The sequence below is a fragment of the Passer montanus genome, unplaced genomic scaffold (assembly GCF_014805655.1).
Source record: "Passer montanus isolate IOZ18808 unplaced genomic scaffold, ASM1480565v1 scaffold10, whole genome shotgun sequence".
Lineage (NCBI taxonomy): Eukaryota > Metazoa > Chordata > Aves > Passeriformes > Passeridae > Passer > Passer montanus.
Window position 1 is genome coordinate 34822243 of NW_024356505.1, and position 21505 is coordinate 34843747.

Genomic DNA, 21505 nt, shown 5'->3' on the forward strand with positions numbered 1-21505 from the left:
AATAAGTAGGGGATTTTTAAAAAACCTTTTAAAAGTCCAGCAAATACTTTGATCAACGTATAGCTCTGGTAGCTTGTTCAACCCAAACATGAGCTGAGAGCAGCTTATATTTATAAATTTTATAAATTTCTACATATAATTCCCCTTTTTGACTGAATGCAAGGCTAAAAGCCCAGACCAAGGACTGGTCCTGCCTCTTGGACATTTCATGTCCTGCCCCAGAGGAGCCTGGTGCCCACGAGGGGCTGCCATGGGGAGTCCCATGTCCCCACAGAGGGTTCAGCAAGTCTGCTGCTGCCCCTCACACAGAATTTCTCTCTCATTGCTACTCTGACAGGGCTGTGTCATGGACATGGTGAAGTTTTCCCACTCTTTCAGCAGCTTAAAAATTCTGAATCTTAATTTAAACCATGAGATCCCTGATTTTATTGTCCTATTTTCATGATATCCAGTAGGAAGATACTTTACAACCATTTCTGGCTTCACTGCAGTGAAATATTGAATTTAGAGCAATGCTTTCAAACATAATAATGGATTTAAGTGATTAGACTTGAGTTACAAGTGTTCTTGGATGCACAAAAAGCAGTAGCAGGTGTTTTTTATGGTTCTGGTTCCTATTTAAATTTAGAAGAATAAGTCAAATATTGACTGGCATCACATAAACAGGCTGGAAACTAGAAAGTTATTTGCAATTAACAGAGGAGTGAGGTTTTGAAAAAGCTTCACAGCATATCAGGAAAATTCCACTTTTAGATTCCTTTTTATATGGCTTGGGAGGAGTGACATGTTGGGAGTCTAAAGAAACAGGGGATTAGACCTCATGACCCATACACTTATATTTCCTCCACTCCCATCAGACTTAACTGCATTAATATGTCCAAAGTTTTGGAAAGAAACAGGAAAAGTTAGAAAAAGCATTATAAACTTATACAAATCAGAGAGTTAAGACAGATGAACTAGCCACAAAAATCATTATGTTTTGATCTGTTGTCAACTGCTATTACAAAACTCATTATTAATGCCATTTCAGCTGTAGATTCAGTCTGGTGCTGCTGCTTTGTGCCTGCATGAATGGAAACTGCTGTGACGTAGATCCTTTGGAAGAAATGTGAGCACTACAAAGAGACTTTCAGACTCAGTTCATCTTCTCCCTCTATTGTGCTCTGCATTCATCACAAGCCTAGAAAAGTTCTTCCAATTTCCCATTCATATAATGATCCATGAATAGTGCAACTGTACTGCTATATATGTTCTCCAAATGTCTGGGCTGAATAGTTTATTTCCTCTGAGTTGTAATTATTCATCTCAGCATTTGGCAATGTTTTCAAGTGGTTTTAACTTTCCTCATGCAATGTGTCATCTGGTTTCAAAAATAGTAGTTTCTTTGGACAATCTGGATTCTGAAGTATTTGGTTGGCTCATAGGGTGGAAAATGGCTTCTGACCTTCACAACTAACTTGTGGTTGACTGGAATTTCACTGCTTTAGCACATTCGAAAAATTCATATTAGTGCAAAATGGTAAATTAGAAGAAAAACATCGAGAAAAAGGATGTAAAGTTGAAACTGAGGTAAAAGCTAATATCTAGCTTTGAGGAAATACAGTTATGCTCTGGTATAATGGAAGTAGAAAGGAAGGGCTGGTTTGGGGAGGCTCCATGTAGAATGAAGTGGGGAAAAAAGGTTGTGATAGGAAGCAAGGAGCTGTGCTGAAGATCCCATTTCAGTCAATCACTACTTGAGGACCATTTTCATGAGGAACTGTGAATGATATTGCTAAATATTTTCCATTGTGTGTGTGTGAAGCTAAAGTAGAACCTAAATTTCCAGAAACATGCGCTGCATATAAAACCTTTCCAGTTTTGCTCCAGTTTGCAGCTAAGATATACAGTCTGAAAAATTCAGGTGTTCAGGTACAATCCACCTATCAACTGATGGTCTACATTCCTGTCCTTTTCTGTAGAAATTTTACACATTTTAGATTACATGAAGGGCATTTTTTGCTCTCTATATATGAAAAAATGAATTTTTATGCAAGTAAATAAGAGAATTGGAAAACACTAATTCATCTTCTAAGACAGAAAAGGCAAAAACCTTTTACTACCTTTACTACCAGAACAAGAAAACATTTTTGCACCAATAAGCTAGTACATTTTGGGGTATTGAACATAAATCTTGATCTCATTACCAAACTTAAACACTGTGGCATTAACTGTGTCAGCTGATTGATTATGTGTGCTGTGATTTCCACAGCCAAAGTCACTAATGAAAAAATAATGTGCTCTATACTTTCATATGTCTTGAATATTTGTTTTATGATTCTCTCAAACCAAAAAAGAATAATTTTGGCTTTCGATCTTCCACTAGTATCCAGTCTGTACCTATTTAATTGCAAATGCTTCACTAAAGGTACAATCCCAGTAGCCAGCCAGCTGCCAAGTATCAGAGCATAACTCAACAAGGAGGAAGGCAATTTTTGAGCACAACTGATCAATTTGCCCTTCCATTTTCTACTTGAAAATGGTTGGCATTTGGTTTTGTTATTAATACAGCTTAAAGTCTGCCATCTGCCTTTGTAAAGCCATGAATTTTGGACATGCTGAGTCAAATTCCTGCAAGATGACCTGTGACCTATCCCAGCCTTAACTATGTTTCCACTATTCCTGACATATTTATTAAATTTGTACTTCATGTCCCTCAGCAATGGGCACTGAACAATTTAAGAGGGCAGAAATCCTCTCAAGGAAGACATTTGTCACAAGTTTTTGCTGGAAGAACACCTGTGCTTTGTGCACAGTTCTTCCTCCAATGAGATCCACAGATGTCATTGCACATAGCAGTCATTTGAAGGAAATTAATTGCTGCTCTAAAATAAGTCTTCTGCAATATGTTTTAGTTCATCTTCTACAATGTGCCAAACCCAAAAGCATCTGGATATCTGCTTACCATAATTTTTATTGCTTTTAAGTATTCAAATTTTCAGCTACTGTATGATTGTATCTGTTGGGGGTACAAGTGACAGGTTGGTATCAGCTAGGAGTGTGTGCCCGTTTCCTACAAAAGAACCACATTCTCTCAGGCTCATCCAGGTATCCAGCTGAGTACATTTCAAGCTTTGAGCCTACACTTAAGTCCTGAAACATCAGCGGAACTTAGGATGCTGCTCTGGTGTTTTGCTGATCACAAACACAGTTTAGAGCAACAGTGCTTGCTCATCCCTGCCTATGCTTTATGATTTCCATTGTGTAAATTATATGTGATCTTGAGAGTCCCTTATCAATACTTACCCATCTTACAGCATCATCTTTTGCACTTCACCAAGGATGCAGTTTCTTCTTTTCTTATTTTATGATGTTGCAATATTTCCCTCTAATTTATTTGGACATATTTGCTGACATTTTTATCTGGATACAATATTTATTTTCTCTTGATGGTTTTTTTTTTTTCAGAATTGTTATGGCAGGAGGAAAACAAAGTCACAGCTACAGCTGAGGCAAGGCAGTCATGACAGCCTTCAGGGATGAAAAGAGATTGGAACACCGAGCCAAGAGTGCCAGGGCAGGGAGCTGGAAGCCCAAAGCAGTGTCAGTGTGCAGCAGGAATGAGCCTTGAGCGCCCATCCTGCCACGGGCAGAGCCAAGGAGGTACCACAGAGCATCCCACAGAGGGGTCTGAAACCTTTCCTAAGGGATCCTGGTGTTGACATAAACTGACAGCCCACTAGAAGAGCATCAGGGGAGAGCTTGGATGTGCTGCAGTGTTAAGGAGCTCTTTTGAAGTCTTTAGCTGATTTTTTTCCAGTGAGTGGTTAAATCACCCTAATCTTGTCTGGGGCCATTGGACAGCAGTGCAGACAGCCCCAGACTTGCAGTGTGACCTCCCAGCTGTGGCTCCATCAGCACCTCTGGCTCACACATCAGAAGGTCTCACTGTCACTGCTCAAATTTTCTGTTTATTCTTTCAGATATCTCCTCACAAGTGTTTGTTTTAATTTCATGGCAGTTACTTAAATCAAGATGGCTTTTATCATAGTTAATTACTAAGAACTTGAACTTAGGAGACACTTTGAATACTCCTACCAGGCCTATGACTTTGTTACTGTAGAAGAAGAGATATTGAGTAAATTAAAAGCAGTCTCAGAGTTTGAGGATACAGAACCAGCAAAGATGCAGACACCCATCAGGCCCAAAGTTATTTCTTCTTTTCTTGGTGAATAATAACTTGAAGAAAGCTTCTAGCTGAATTTCAGTTAGCAGTAAACAAGTAAACACTTAGACAAGTCCATCTAGGTCGCAGTATCACTTAGCTTTAAAGTGATTTTTATCACTTTAAAAATCAGACACTGTAATGTAGATGAGGAGTTCAAACAAGTGGAGAGAGAAGCCCACTAGATTTTCCTTGCAACTTCCAATGCAAACCTATTTTTAAAACATTTGTATGCTAAGGATGGACAATAAGAACAGTAGTCTATAGTACTCTTTGTACCAAATGGTAATCCTGAATGACATTTTATATTAATTCCTGCTTTTTCCTAAGCTTTATTTCCCATATATAATATTTCTTTTGTCATTTCTTGTGTCCCTCCACTACCCCAGCAATATTTTTTGTGATTTATGACATGATGTTTTAGTACCTAATTAACAAACCCCAGAGACGATGCCTGGACACTGAAAAATAGGATTTAAATCACTGACACAAGACACTGAATTAGTGCAGCAGTTTCTGTGCAATTAATGAGTGCACTTGAGAATGTTCAGTGTATTTAAAGTACTCAAGGATCTCCACTAAGTCACACAATCAAATGCAATAATTGTTATTAAAGCCATGTCTTGGATGGGGAAAATTAAGAAAGCTTGGACTTCACTTTCTCAAGTCAGCAGTGATGGAAATACATAGATTTGCTTACAGATAAAATTAGGGTTCCAGAAACAGACAACTTTGTGGGCTTAAAAGTGAGGCTTTCCATTTGTCTGTACACTGTTCAGATTCTCATAAATTTACTTCAAATACCATTTTACTCTAAGAATCATTCAGATGGGTTCTATGAGATATCCCTACAAAGAGAAATAATTGGTGTAAAGAATGCAACTGCCTGTTATAAACTGAGTATAAACTCCATGTATGTCTGCTAGTTTTCAAGAGGGTTTTTCTGTTTATTTATCTGTTTGGAAACATTTCTGAATGCATTGCTGTATCATAGCTAGTACAGCATGCCATACTAGATCAAATCAATGGCCACAAATAGCAAAAGCTTCAGGAAAAACCCACCAACATTTTTACTGTGCAACCTCTGCTTGGTCTCTTTCTAACCCAGAGCTCCTGACTCACACCCAGACACACGAGACACCTTTCAACTCTTCCCTAACACTCTCCTGAGACTGATTCTCTGCTTGCCAATCCTACCCACTGTAGATTGTCCTTTCTGAAGGGTAACTTTCTTTTCAGCTCTGTAGGAGCTGATCAGTGCATTCTCTAAGTTCAATAGTTCTTTGCTGTATAATGCAGTAGTTGCATTAGTTTGAAGTCTCCAAATTAAGGTATTGAATTTCCTTATTGAATTCTGGGCTGCAGCATTTCCCTGTGCAGCTCCATGCTGCTTTCCTGCACACCAAGACATTTTCTTGCTGTTGCTGATGGCTGGAAGATGCCCCTTGCCCTTCCCCAGCCCTTAGGATAGCAGTTCCCAGGCTGCTTACATATGTGAAATTAATCCCATGTACTGATGATTTTGTTCAAAATTTCCACTCCCAGAAGAACAAAGAGCTTCATCACACATCAAATATCTCAGAAACCTTACAGGTTTGCAAGAACAACTAAAATTGCAAAATATCAATTAAATGCATTTAATTATAAAATATTTATTTGGCTCCTTCATCCCAATTTCAATGAAGGTGGAATTAACTTTGGAAGTTAAGATGAAGTTTTAAGATTCGTGCCTTCCCTTGCTTTTTGCTCTCTATATAAACAGGACCAAAAACCAGAATTTTCTTTCATTCATGCAAGCTAGAAAGCCTTGTGCTACCCTTGTCTGCTACAGAACCTTGCTTGTTTGTTTCTGGCTGCTGTCTTATGATACTTATTTTCCCAATAAGGAAAATTTTCCCTTTGAAACTGTTTAATAGTTCCCATTTTATACTTTTATTCACTTTTTTTTTTTACTTTCATATATCATGTTCTTTTGAAAATGGTTGGTAAAACCTTTTGTAGCATCATATGAATAATTTTCAAAGCACATTTTTTACCAGATTCAAAGCTGTTTTCTGCCTGCGAGGCTGAAAAAGATCTAAAGATACCACAGGTGGTGAAATTGAAACAAAGCTACTTCATTTGACTAATATCCCTTTCCCTAATACATGGTGTTTAGGATTGCATTCATATCCTGTTCCACTCATGAATAAATCATGGGCATCTTGGCTGTGGCTGTGGGTTGCAGCTCTCAGCATTTATTTCTGAGGCTGACATCCAGAATTCAAATAATGTGGCAGACCCCAGGTATTGGCAGCTCTGGGTGATTTTGTGGAAAGACCAGCTTACAACTGGAAGGGACAATTGAACTGCTTTTGTTGGAAAGGAGCAAGACTGATCAGACAGTTAATTAAGCAGTCAAACTGTTTGGTTAATGATCCTGCAGGGGCTGTCCACTCTCATTACGCGTCAGATCAGTTTCACTGAAGGGGAGCTGAAAGCTGAGGGGTGGTTTCTGCCTCTCTCTTCAAAAGCAGGAGCAGGGAGGTGGTGCAGAGAAATCTGCACAAAACCCTGGTCCAGCAGGGGAGGGAAGGGAATGGCAGTGAGTTTTAGCACAGACACAAGAGGTGCTGCTGGCCAATTCACCTTCTCTCTGGTGCCTTGGCCAGGGCAGCATTCTGTCTGTGGATGTCTGTCCCAAAAGAAAATCACCCTGCAAGATAGGGTTATTTTTATCTTCATCATGTTCCCCTGCAAATGGGTCATTTGGCACACTGAGAGCTGTCAACAAAGGAAAGGGGATGGAAAAAGGGGGCCAGAAGCTGCTGAAGCCAAAAAGAAAGACTTGTCACTCTGTGCCATGTGTGGGGACAATATCAAATCCTACCTGTGGCCTTCCAGAGGAGCTGCAAGTTGAACCTCCATAGAATAGGAGCAATTGGTAAAGCATGAATATAGGGAAAATTTAGTAGCTTCAAGAGAAAGGGCTGGAAAATAAATGTTGAAGAGATAAATCAAAGAAAAATAATTTTACTAAGTGAGAGATAAGAATATTCTAATAATTAATGGTAAAAATGTGCAGTGCATGAATAGTTTAGACTTCTGCCAAGAAAGAGAATTAGTTCCAGGTGTAGACACCCTGTTATGCACAGTGATGAAATATAATTTATACCCATTTTTTGTGGCTGTATACTGTCTCAAACAAATATGTCAGAGTACTTGAAAAATATCAGTCAATAAATTCTCCCAGTTTATTACCTTGATAGAACTAATCACATCTTTCCTAGGAGAAAACTGAATATTTCTCATATTCTTGGATCATACAGGAAGTCTGTGGCAGTCCAGGATATAATCCAGATCTTTTGAATATCAGCCCTGTATTTAGCTATAAATTCAGTTTTTCTTAGACTTGACTGGACTAATATTTTGTAATCCAAAAGAACTTCCTTCTGCTGCCTCCTTCCTACCACTGCAACAACAAATAATACCCCAAAAAACCCAACCAAAAACAACAACAAAAAACTAATTAAAAAAAAAAAAAACGGTTAACAGCGTGAATTTTTGAACCTATTGGTGAAAATTTGCATGGACGTGACCCCAAATCTACTAGCAGGCTGGCTGGCTTGTCACTGAAAAGGAAGAGAGAATGCAGAAACTTCAAGAACTCTACAGACATTTTTGAAAGTTTTAAATGGACACGTTGCAAGGTTGCATGCAAACTGTACATGATGAGATATCATCTATTCCCTTTCTGAATGACAAGGTCAAATCAGCCATTGGTCTGATGACTTTCACCTGTTCACGAAAAATGTGCCAGTTTACTTAAACTTTTGTAGACTGACTTGGACTATTCTCATTAAATCTTTCTGGAGAAGAGAGATAGTCTCTGTAACCTGCTTCTTTTGAAAGATGAAAATGTTTACTCTATTTCTCTCTTACCTGCCATCAGTTTATCAGCATGCTGGAATCTCTCAAATCCAGCATTATTCAGAACATTGGAAGAAAAGTAAAAATATAACATTGCAACTTATCCTACAGTCCAGACTGGAGCCACTCCAGAATCCCCTCTAAATGGGTTTCTTGATATTTCACTTCTATCCTACTTTTGATAAATATTAATTTGTTAAAATTATTTTCCACTGAGTCTTGACATTTTGCTGAAAAACCCCAAAATAGTTTATGTTTTATGACACTTTCTACAATTCAAAGATCTAGGCAGGTACATCCCAAATCCTAGTTAACTCCTTCCTAGTCCTATCCTCTTTTTGCACATTTTTAAGTTGAAACTCCTGAGCACATCACTAAAGCAGCATTAAATATTTCTGAACATTTCCTGAAATCACTGCTCAGGTGTTTGGACAGTGCTCTTGGGCCTCTTCTGTGCAGGACCAGGAGCTGGACTCAGGGATCCTTGTGGGTCCTTCCAGCTCAGCAGATTCTGTGATTCTGTGATCAGCTGCTGTGAGCTCATCAAGGTACCCAGGACCTCCTGTGCCTTTCTGCTCCCAGTGCTTTTCTCTGCTGATCACAGCTGCCCTTCCCAGCTGTGCTGGACTGGAAGTGCAGTGCAGAAGACTTGGCAAGCTGTCTGTGAAAGGGATGCATTCCACCCTGAGGAAAGCAGGAGTGTATCATTAAAGACTTCATAAATAATGATTTGCTCATAAAGAGCGAAAATGGAAGCAGAATAGCTTGGAAACTCATGAACATTTGAAATGGCAGGAGCCATGTTACCAGCATCTGAATTACATTGAAATTGCTGTAAATGTTGAGGATCAAGGATCACTAAATTGCATACTGGAAGAAAGCTAGCGATATAAAAAGTAATGAGAAGAGCCAGAACTGAACATTAGTAATTTTCTTCATAAAAAGCAAGTTTCCATGACTCATACATATATTATCAATTATATGTGTTTAGAGGCTGAGTTTTAAGATTAAAATAGTCTACTAAATTTAACTGAGCCGTTATCTTTATATTTTTGCAGCAATGTTTTCCCCTGGCAATTGCAGAGAATAGCAAGGTGGTTGTGACTTGGGTTATGATAACATCTGCCCGTAACCTGCATTTACTGCTTATATAAATATGTGGATAACATGGAGGATTTTTCCGTTCTTCTAAATATTTGCTTGCCAAGGTGACACTGTTTAATTCCCACCTCCAAAGAGCTTTAGTTTTACAGATGTATTTTCACTCTTTTCATGGAGATGTTATTAATATGCAGTGTGAACTGAGTTTCCTAATGTCCTGGAGTGTGATGTTTCAAGGTGGTTGCAGCCACACCAGCACGTCTGAGACATGATTATTTCCCCTCCCTCACTGTTGACTTGTGCTCACCTGTTAAAAACTTTGTGGAGACTAAGAACAAAAATGCCATGTTGTATTGACCCAGGGATCAGCCCAGGGGATTAATCTGCCTCTGGCAGGAACTTGTGGTGGATGCAGGAGGAAAAGGAATGGGAAGAAAATGATGAGTAAATGCATCCTTTCCTGAGTCCCTTCTCCCAGTTTGCAGCTTGTAAGCCTGGAAGCATCCTTGAGGCAAAGTTGCATCCAGTGTTAAGTACTCTGTGTGAGACTTGTCCTCCATTACCTGAACACAATTGCATCTTTTTGACTGCCACAGCATCCTCAAAATCTGAGTACTACAATTTTGCTATGCATTGTCAGAAAAAGTAATTGTTTTTATTTTAACACTGTAACTAAATTATCTAATTGAGTGTCCCTTAAGTTTTCTGTTATGAGAAGTCATAACACTTCTCTTGTTGCCCCACTCACAATTTGGCTCCAGAGTGATGAGTGCCTCTCTGCAGTCACCACTCTTCTGAACCAGGTAGTGCCTGCAAGCTCTCCTGGGTCTGGCTGAGACTGAATTAATTCTCTTCACAGCAGCCTGTAGGGTGCTGGTTTGGATTTGTGACCAGACCATGTTGATAACACAGGGATGTTTCAGTCCATACACAGCATCAAGGCCCTCTCCACTTCTCACACTGCCTCACCAGTGAGTGCACAACAGGTTGGGATGGGACACAGCCAGGACAGGTGACCCCAGGTGACCAAAGGGATGTCCCACACCACATGATATCTCAGCAATAAGAGCTGAGGGCAGAAGGAGGAAGGGGCTACATTTGGAATTATTGTCTTGCCAGGTCACTGTTATGTGTGATGAAACTTTGCTTTCTTGGGTATGGCTGAGCACCTGCTGCCTGTGGGAAGTGGGGGAATGAATTCCTTGTTTTACTTTGCTTGTGTGTATTTTATTCTGCCTGTTAAACTGCCTTTATCTGAACCCATGAGTTTTCTCCCTTTCACCCTTCTGTTTCCGTCCCTTTCCTACTGAGGGAGGTTCAGTGCCTGGCTGTGTGGGGCTGAGCTGCCTCTTGGGGTCAATCCACAACTCTTCAATACATTCCAGTGCAGTAGATGCTCTGTGCCTCTGACCCTGCCCTTCTGCCCTCTTTGTATCATCTCTAATTTTGCTGCATCTCCTTCCCAAAGGGAACCAGAGCTGCACACAGTGATAAAGAAATGGCTCCAACATTGATTTCTATGACTCAGTTATGATTACTGTTTGTTAAGGAATACGTACTGAGGGATCTTAATTGATGATCCTTATTTAATATTCTCTTTGACTTTTGACCATTATGTAGCAGCAAGACAGAATTTTCATGGAATTATCTAAAGGCACCTTTCTGAGTGAACACATTTTCTATATTTGCGGCTCATTTTATGCCATGTAGACTTACAGCTGAGAGTTTTGCTCCTCATCTTTTGACAGGCAAAGCTTCCAGAACAAAACTGACTTAAATCAAAATGAACTTCAGCAAAGAATGCATCAGGACTCTCTGAATCTCATTCAGAATGTGTTCAATTTCTTCTTTTCACAACACACTACCTTGGAAGCTTTACAGCACAGAAGTCCTGTGAATTTACATGAAATATCTGAGCAAAAGGAATTACTGAACATGAATCTGAATCTCTCTGTCAGTAGAATATTCTTTTCTGTAACACATGACATAGCAGAAGTATTTTGAGTTGACTGAAAAGTAATTTATAATAAGTAGAAAACAGAATGTAATAAGTTGTATATAATATACATTTCTTTTCACATCCATCTTCCTTTGAGCCTCTCATTTTTGTTCTTATGTGGTTTTGCCCCTGTCTTAGGAAATACTGCAATTGCAGTCAAGTAAAATCAATGCACCCCTTAATTAGTGTAATTAGATTCCTAAGGAAATGAAAAAAGAACCCCACAACCCACAACCCAAGGCAAAACAAAACCAAAACCAAAAAAACAAAAAAACCCCAACTAAGCAAACAAAAAAAAACCCCAAACCAAACCAAATTACTGAAAACAGTTACTTCAGCTACAGAGTTTTGATGTGGTTGTATTTGCAGAGGTTGTAACAGAAAGCCTTTTCCTTTAATAGAAATGGTTTTATTTCAATAAATAAAAATATAAATTCTAATTCTCAAATACTAGCCATAACTCCTACTCATTAGGAGTTAATTCATCATGATCAGAATATTTAAGAGACCATGAGAGGAATTTCAGCGAAAAGCAATTCATGCTTATTAGTTTGTCATCGATTATCAGAACAGTTTAGAAATGGAAAAAATATGAGCAGGAGAATAATCTCATAGAATTCCTTTTAGTTAAATCAAAGTCATAAAAATATCTAATGAAGGACTTTTCTAGAGAGACGTGTGGTCAATGGTTGCTAAGTGTTTTAAACCCAACAGAAATTCCACCATTCCTCTCTTTGAAAATACATAATAATTAATAATAAGTTAAAAGATAAGGTAACATCTTATCTTCAGGAACATCTGAGAGCTTAAAGTAATGCTTTCCAAACTCAGATAAACTCAGAGTGCCATTATCAGTTTGAAAAATACTGTGGCAAATAAGTTCTGTAGTTGCTTCCCCTCTCTATCCAGTCCCAGTGATCCTGAGCCACAGCTGCCTTTGGAGGCACTGACCTGCCAGAGCCAGCCCTGCTGTGGTGAGGAGATGCCTCTTTAATCACTGCTATTTTGACTGGCCAGTATCCATCTAGCCAAGTCCTCCCAAAGTCTGCCTTAATCATGAAAACAGTGGGTTTTTCCATTCTGCTTTTGTCTTCACTTTTACTTCCATACTACAGGTTTTTTCCTTGCTATTTGGTTTTTTTTCCTTATATCTAAGATTGATGATCTTTCCAACACACACTTCTGTAGCTGTTCTGATTTTGGGTTTCACATAATTGCAGTTCAGGTACAGTTATGACACTTCATAACTTCAGAACTTGCAAGAAACAAACCTTGCACTAATGGAAAGGTAATTTTCTGCAGGAACAATGAGAGGAGGAATACAGATTCTAATATTCCCTCTTCCTCTAATTGGCTTTAAAATTTACATTATTTTATTTGGGGACACTTCATTCATTTGTTGCTGATGTTTAACTGGACTGGTTGTTGTGTATTTTGCCATTGCACTTACAATGATTCCACTTTTAAGAGATTTTAGTACTATACACTCAAGTGTATTTCAATTCTCCAACACAAAAAAATTTCTTTCCCCTTCTCTGCTTTTGTGCTTTTGCAATAAATATTTCTTGCAAAACTTTCATTTATGGAAATAATGGACTACTTTTCCCTAGAGTATTTCCCAGTACAGGAAGCATGACATTCAGATAAGCCTTTCCCAGAAGAAGCATACCACACTATTGCCATTAAAGTGTCTGGCATCAGGCTCATGTCAGTGATAAATTATTTGTTACTTTTGATAATGCAGGGCTGTGATTTTCCTACCTTCACCTTTGTAATGAAAATCCTCAAATCAACCTTAAATTTGAAGTTTAAATTTGTATCTTTAGAGCCACTTGACTATCTGAAGTATTTCTCTCATTTTTGCAGGGTTGAGCAGCAGTTGAGTTATTTGCAAAACAAATCTTAATGCTATACTAATATCTTAAATAAAATGTGGTGATCTGGAAGTCCTCCGGCACTCTTGGTTTTTTCCATAGAATCAGGGGATCATAGAATGTTGTGAGTTGGAAGGGACCCAAGGATCATAGAGTCCAACTCTTACCCAAGAGTCACACCCTGTGCCTGAGAGCAATGTCCAAACACTTCTTGAGCTCTGCCAGGCTGGTGCTGTGACCACTGCCCTGGGGAGCCTGTTCCTGTTCCCACTCACCCTCTGGGGACAGAACCTTTTTCTAACATCCAACCTAAACCTCCCCTGTCACATTTCAGGCCATTCCCTCAGGTCCTGTCGCTGTCACCACAGAGCAGAGATCAGTGCCTGCCCCTCCTCTGCCCCTCACAGGGAGCTGTGACTGCAGTGAGGTCTCCCCTCAGCCTCCTCTTCTCCAGGCTGAACAGAACAAGTGACCTCAGCCACTTCTTGGTTCTCCCTCAAGGCCCTCACCATTTCCATGTCCTTCCTTTGGACAATTTCAAATAGCTTTTCCTTCTTGTGCAGCCCAAAACTGCACACGATGCTCGAGGTTAGACCACACCAGAGCAGAGCAGAGCAGGACAATCCCCTCCTTGGGCCAGCCAGGGGTTTTGTGCCTGAGGTACCACCAAGGTCCATTTGATCCTTTTGGCCAATTTGAATCTAATTCTTGAATAAAATCTTTAAATCTTCACTGATTGCTCCTGTCTGCCCACGCAGGCTCCATTTGCAGGCAGAGGGTCAGTGCCTTGTGGTCTGGCTCTCAGAGCCATGACAGCCTGTTCTTTCTGGATTTAGTAAGGAATATTCTTGAACAACGCCAGATAATAAATTTCCTTCTTAATATGAATTTTTGTAGCCTTTTTCATTAGGAGCCCCTCACAGTGATCAAAGCTCATCCTCAGTTGCCCATTAATCATGTGTTATGCCATAGCAACAGCTCCCATGAGTGGGTTTGCTTCATGAAGGTTTCCATCAAAATGAAATTTGAACATGTTTTTAGCAGACATTTATCCATAAATATTAGCACATGGTTACTCCAAATGTAATCTATGAAACTTCTCATCTGCTGAGTACATCAGTGAAGTAAGACAAGGCATAAAGTTTCAAAGTAAATAAATCTGCTCAGATAAATCCAAGTCTGCCTGCTCTGACAGTTTTTAAACAAAACTTGTAATTGTGCAATTTCTTGTGGTCTGCAGTTGTGTTTGCTGTGTGCAGTTTGTAGAACAGGTAATTCAATTGCTTCTTGGACAGTCTCAAAATTTGGTCAATGAGTTTAAAGCAAAGCTTGGTTATAGAGTAATTTCATATCTCAGCATTAAGATTATTGTGAAAGCAAACACCAAGGGAAAAATAACATAATTGATTTTTTGAAATAATTTCATTTGCTGCTCAAAGAAAACAAGTGGAATATTTGGACTGTTAATCTCTCATTCAGTAGCTCCAGTAAAAGACATCAAATTGTAAGGACACTATGGAAAATCAATGAAGGATGATAAAGATATTTGCAATACCAGCTGAGTTGCTGCTGAGTTACCAAAAACATATTTAAGTTAATTTCATGGCACAATATCCATGGTTTAGTGTATTCAGTAAGTTAATATTGAATTATTTCAAGTTATAAGAAAGTGCCTCAGAAGCCATGCAGCACAAAATAATTATCATTATGTGCTGACAGGATAATCTCTTTTTTTCACAGACCTTGACTAAGCAAGTCACTCATGTGCTTGCTTTGCTGGGAAAACACATTTGATTAAGAATCCCATGAACATGAAGCATGTGCCCAAGATACAGTATGAGCAGTCATCACCTGATTTTTCAAGAGATTTAAATAGACTTTGGATCAAGTCCCAGACTGCAGTGGTCTACTTCCTTACAACAAACATTATCTTAGCTAGCAAGAGCTTGAAAAGGTCCTGACATTTTATTTTATAAAAGCTACATAACTCAACAGAGTAAAGAGAGGGCATACAAGACTCCATATGGTTAGTTATTGGAGGTCCTGAAAATAATATTATATATTGTTAAAATGTTACCTTCTGTTGGTTTTATCTTCCAATTATTTGAGCTTGTGGTTTGTCACTAAAAGTAACACTCAAGAACAGGCTGAGGTGGTCATTGGGTGCAAATGTTCAGTGTACACCTCTCAAGCTGGATTTTTTTTCAAGGAAACTGGAATAATGTTATAATTCATACTTTTGTGTGTGCTAGAGCACAGTTCAATTATGCAAATATTAATTTGCATCATTTACATGACTCAGTGGTGAAGGCTCTTAAAAACATCACCTACATAGAGCCCAAAATGAAAGAAGTATCAGAGAGACTTACGAAATGATATCAATAAATTTTCACTCACAGTAACTGTGTATTGTATTTCTACCACAGCCAAATAACAGATGCAAGAACTGTTTCCTTTGTTATCCTTCATGTGAGATTTTCTGTGAACACAACACTGAGTGGATATATAAAAAAAATCAAGTCATTTCACACAGAGCAGTCATTTAAGTGTTCATTTATTTAATCTTATTAAGAAGTACAACCCATATCCTTCCAGTGGTGAATTAAATTGATCTCTTTTGCCTGTTTATCTTGCTGCTTTTATGTTTGAGCTCTCTGACATCAAAGGGATGGATGTCTTTAGGCAGGAGACACTGTTTGGTGTTCTGCAGCTAAATAGCTGTGACCTACAAATATGTCAGTACTAGCACAAGGATCACTGTACAAACAATAGCAGAAGTTAATTTCCTCCAAATTTTGTTTAAAGAGATGTTTTAAAATGTTTGATATATGGGCAGAAAAGGCTTATACATATGGCAAATTCTTCTTTAGTCAGTTCTGGTCTCTTTTATGCTCCCTACGAGGCTGTCAGCTCTCATTAACATCAACACTAAAGCTTTGTATGTCTTAGTTTTGAAGTTTAACAGTTTACAGGGAAAACAAACCTTGGACGTTTGTTTCTACAGAATAGACTATAACAAAATGAGATGGGCAGTAGACTTTAATATAATACAGCTATAGTCAGAATTGAATGCCTTTTGGCTAATATGCTAACAAGCACTCCATGCAGTCTCAGAACCCTGAGAGAGGGAAGATACTCGTATCCATAGCAGCAATTCACAGTAACCAGTCTCTGTTTCTCCTTTTCTGTCTATTGTGAGGATCTGCTTAGCAGGGAGGAAGGAAACCAACATCCCATTTGCTGCTTTGTTAATAGGAAAGTGGAGAGATTAATCATTAAAGAACAAAATGCAATATATTTTGCGGGAACAGTGATGCTATCAGGAAGAGCAACACAAAGGGCACCTACAAAAGAGTAACAGTGTTGGGGATTATGGCATCTGAGATAAAAGTCCAGATTGAATTTCTAGTAGTTTCCAAATTATTAGCATGTTTCAAATTTCTATCTAAGTGTCTTGAGGTACAAAAAACATCTTCTACAACCTCTGCAATCAAGCTGTTAAATATTTTTAGTAATATTTATTCCCTCACTAGAAGAGTGGTTTAACCCTGCTAAGTCTCAATGTTCAAATATCCCAGGCTCCAAAAAAAATAAATGGAACCTTTTGGGGCGTGAGGGATGCATCAGCTCTCCCATGGACACATGTTGGGAGAGCTGGGGTTGTTCAGCCTGGAGAAAAGAAGCCTCTAGAGAGACCTTAAAACACCTTACAGTACCTGAAGGGGGTCCTTGAGAGAACTGGAGAGGGACTTTTTACAAGGGCATGGAAGGATAGGGCAAGAGGCAATAGTTTTAAACTGAAAGGGGGTAGATTCAGATTAAATATTATTAATAAATTCTTCTCTGTGAGGGTGGCTAGGCCCTGGCCCAGGCTGGCCAGAGAAGCTGTGCCTGGTCCATCCCTGGAAGTGCTCAAGGCCAGGTTGGTTGGGGCTTTGAGAAGCCTGGTCTAGTGGAAGGTGTTCCTGGTGTGGGGGGTTGAAATGAGATGGTTTGTAAGGTCCCTCTTATCCCAACTCATTCTGTGGTCAGTCCTAGAAAAGTATTTCAACACCCCCCTGTTAATGTGACTTTCGGGCTTCCTCTCATGAGTTGTTTCCATCAGATCAAGTGTTCTGTGGTTACTGCTACAGTTGCAGACCAAACACACAAAGCCAACAGGCACTCAGAGAAGAAGAAGATGAAATGTCAAGATGGTAACTCTCAGAGCAAGAACCCAGGTTGTTTGTTCAGTACTTCAGGGTGGAATCATGATGATAGGCTCATGCTCCCTTATCCTTTGAACTGAACTGGAGACTGGGATGTGATTCACCTCCTGAAAAAACTGCTTTCAAAAAAGCATGTAGAGAGCTGGAGATGCTTCTTTTCTCATTCTCTGCAAGAGAATTTTCTCGTTTTGTTTTGCAAGGCACAAATATTGAAATGGAGGTAATAAGATGGATACCAATGTCAGAATGACAGGAACACTGTGACTTTGGACTGTGGCCTTTCTCTTGTCCTCATGAGTCCAGGAATCCCTGGACCACTCTTTTTCTTCATGGAGCATTATACATCTTCAAAGAAGTTCTGAGTTCATAATATCCACAGATTTAATATCAGTAAGAAATTCTTCCCTGTGAGGGTGGTGAGGTCTTGGCCAGGCTTGCCAGAGAAGCTGTGGCTGTGCCATCCCTGGAAGTGTTCCAGGCCAGGTTGGATGGAGCTTCTTTTCTCAAAAAAAAACCAAAAAAAACCAAAAAAAAAAAAAAAACCCCACAAAAACAAAACAAAAAAACCCCAGAGGCTTCTTTTGTCTCTTCTTTTCTTTTCTCTAGATTCTTCTTTTCTCTGAATAACCCCATCTCTGAGTTTATAATATCCAACCCCAACTCCATCCTCCAGTTTGACACTCAGGAGCACCATGTCCTCGAACAAGGCGGATAGGAAAAGTCACAGGGCTTAGACCAGGCACAATTTTGGCAGGAATTCTCCCTTTCCTAGAAACCATTGGCTCTGGAGTCTCCATAGCATGAGAACATCAGGGATATCTATTCACTATACTCTCTGGTGCATGCTTAAAGGATCAGTTTAAATTATAGAAGCCTGGGAACTGCTGGTGTTATCTATCTGAAAAGACAGAGTAGTGTCAGTGAGTTTACAAAGGAACAGACATAGTTGTAATATTCTCTGGAAAAACACTTCAAAGAGAATTTCTGGAAGAAGATCATGAAATCACAGGCGATAAATCCAACTAATGTTTTTAAAATATGTAGAGTTTTGAAACTACTGGATGAAATATGCTCACAGAAAATCAAACACAAAGAAGACCTTTTGTTCTTGGCCTTAGGATTGTTTGGCAGTCCAGATGAAGTGTGAGGTGAGGGACACTCCCTCACCTCACCTGCACCAAGTGCAGGAGGTAAACATGTCATTAGTGCAGGAATGGGATGTCCAGAGCCATGGATAGGCTATGAAACAAGAAGATGAGGCAGTGAATAATTTGGTTTCTCTGCTGAGGCTCATGGCATTTCTCACCAGTTCTCAGTAGCTCATTATGCACCAGATCCTTTCTGAAGATGCAGATATCCCTGAGAGTTTTCTCTTAATCAAAGTTCAGAGCAAAATCTTGCACATTGGGTCTAGCTGAGACATCATTCTCTGCCCATGTGCAACTGCAGACTGGGACATGGCATGTCAAAGGTGCTGCCCAATGAACCAAGGCTTGCTACAGATGACAGGAGTGCTAAAACAGTTGTTTTTTTTTTTCTCAATTTTGTCAAAAACAGTCCTATATTGGATGTACAGGACGTAGGGGACTGGGGACATGACTGTAAGGTACTCGCCAGGAGAAATGCTTTCCTTTGCCAGCTCATGTGGGGACCTCCTGAAGATATTTTTATCTGTTGTTAACTCTGGGGATATTAGGAGATGGTCAGCTTTCAAAATCACTGCTGATTAATTGGTTGGTTGGTTTTTAACTGTAAAAACTTTATGCTTGTTAATGACCTCAAAATAAAAATAGAGTTTGGCCCTACCAGGCAAGTCACATCTCCTGGTGAGAAGCTGTGCCTTCTCATCAACTCTAAACTGCACCACTGCAATCCCTGCACCTCCTTTTCCCAGAGCACTCACCAGGTAACTCACGTGCCCTGCCTGAATCAGGAACGCCACGCTTAGCAAGGATGTTGCAGTGCATTCCCATTAGTGATGGGATAAATTCTGTTTTCAGTTAAGGCTATGCAGATTTCTGAGCATTGAAACAAAGTATTAGTATATCAAATATAATTTCCATCATCAGCTACAGAAATCTCAGCTTTTAAGCTGCTGATGCAGAATGCTTTTCTACTTTCATTTATATATCTGGGTGCTGTATATTCACAATACACACATATATACTACCTTAACAATGGAAAAACACTACCTACATGCAACAGATGGCTTCTTAATTCTATTTTGTTTTGTTAGTAAAATATCTATTTAAGTAAATAGTAAGGCCATAATTTATTCAAGATTTTTAAAAAATGCATCATAAGCTGTATAAAGTAATGGAAATATTAATAAAATAATTCATCCTCATTAATGGCAGAAAAAGAATGGAACATATTAATCAGTCGTAATTGAATGAATGGGCACACATTCCAAGATTTTGTCTTGGAAATAACTTTTACATTAAAAAAGAATAAGTCAAGAAATCATCAGAAAGAAAAACACTATACTGCTCACAATTCAAGAATATTTTCTGCAGGAATCAGTGATAAATGTTTCTTCAGAGCTATTTCTGCCCTGCAGGAGGGAAAAAATATCTAATGAAATACAAGCTGCTGCATAGAAAATTAATGAGTGAACTCATTGAGTAAAGAACATGTCATATATAAAAATGAATCAGATACAGACAGATCAGCACTATGATATTTGAATTACTGTTTATATACAAGAAAAGAAAGAGAACTTCTCAGTGACATACACACAAAACCTAAAAAAAACCAACAAATCACAGAACCACAGAAATAATATTAGAAAATTATTATATTTTAATCTAGTAGTTTTGTTCTAGTTCTACAGACTTCTGCCTTGTCATTTTTTAATCTTAATTTGGCTGGAATTTTAAAAAAGATCAGAGAATCAAACCCTCAATCTTCTGTTCAAGACCTCATGAAATAACTGACTTGCAACTCCTGTCCTCAAGGATTAGCTCAATCTATGCCATTAGTTCATCATTTTTGTTGAGTGAACACTGAAAGACCTCTCCTAATAAACCTTATTAAACAATTTCTGAAGCTTATAGCTTCATCTGTATTAAAAATCTTCCATTAACAGAAATTCATAGAATCACTGGACAACCTTCTTACCAGCCTATTTCTTTTTATTTTGAAATATTCAATAACTTTCCAGTGAGTAGTCCCCTGATAAACTATTTTCTGCTCTAATGGATATAGCAGTTTACACTCAGAAATTAATGTATGCCATTAAATTACTTTAGAGATCCAGTGTACAGTTAATTTTTACTTCATTCTGAATTTTTTACAGAAATGCCAAGTGGCAACTGCAATGGTGATGGAAAACCTTCCTTAAATCATGCCTTAAATCATAATATCCCGTAATATTTCCCAGGACATTTTAGTTCTGCTCATTTTTAAAATCTCCACAGAAGAGGCGAAAATGAAACAAATTATACCTTCTTCAATTTCTCACTACTTAATTACTTTCACTGACATTTGCATGGCAATACTTTTCATACATTTCAGTTTCTCCAGTGCAGGACTGTTTGAGAAAATCACTTAAATAATCATTAGATCATTATCCCCATTCAGAGAGAAAGCATTTAAAATGTCATCACACCACTTATCCCATAAATAAAGCACTCAAAAACTCAGTACAGCTTTATGAGGGCCAAGCAGTACTTTGCAGTTAGTAACTTTTGTGACAATGAAATATAAAGGGGGCAGCTCTGTAAGGGTCAGAGATAGGTTTGTGTTTTATAGGAATATGATCTGCATCACTGCCAAAGCTTGACTATTCTATCATTTAAACTAAACTACTCAGTGCCTTGTTAATGGCACATTTACAGCTTGTTTTTGGCTGTAACATACATGTCATGTATCTCCCATGGCACCTGAAGGTGTGCTACTCTTCCCAGGCACTTTTCCAGAGGACACAGCTCTGTAGTCAGGAGCCAAGGTCAAACACATTTTGTCTTTTGGTTTTCTTCTCTTGGTTTTGAGGGTTTCTCTGCAGAGACACAGCTCAGCTAGTGAGGACAACCAACTCACCCCTGGTTTCTCCTGTCCCTGAAGTCACTCCATGCCTTTGCTGTCCCTTGCTCATTATAATTGCATTTCACAGTAATTGTTGAGTCAGCAGGTTATGCAGTGAAAAATGGCTGCCTTGGGCAGCATTTACTATCATTTCAAGTAATATCAAAACTGATTTTTACATTGT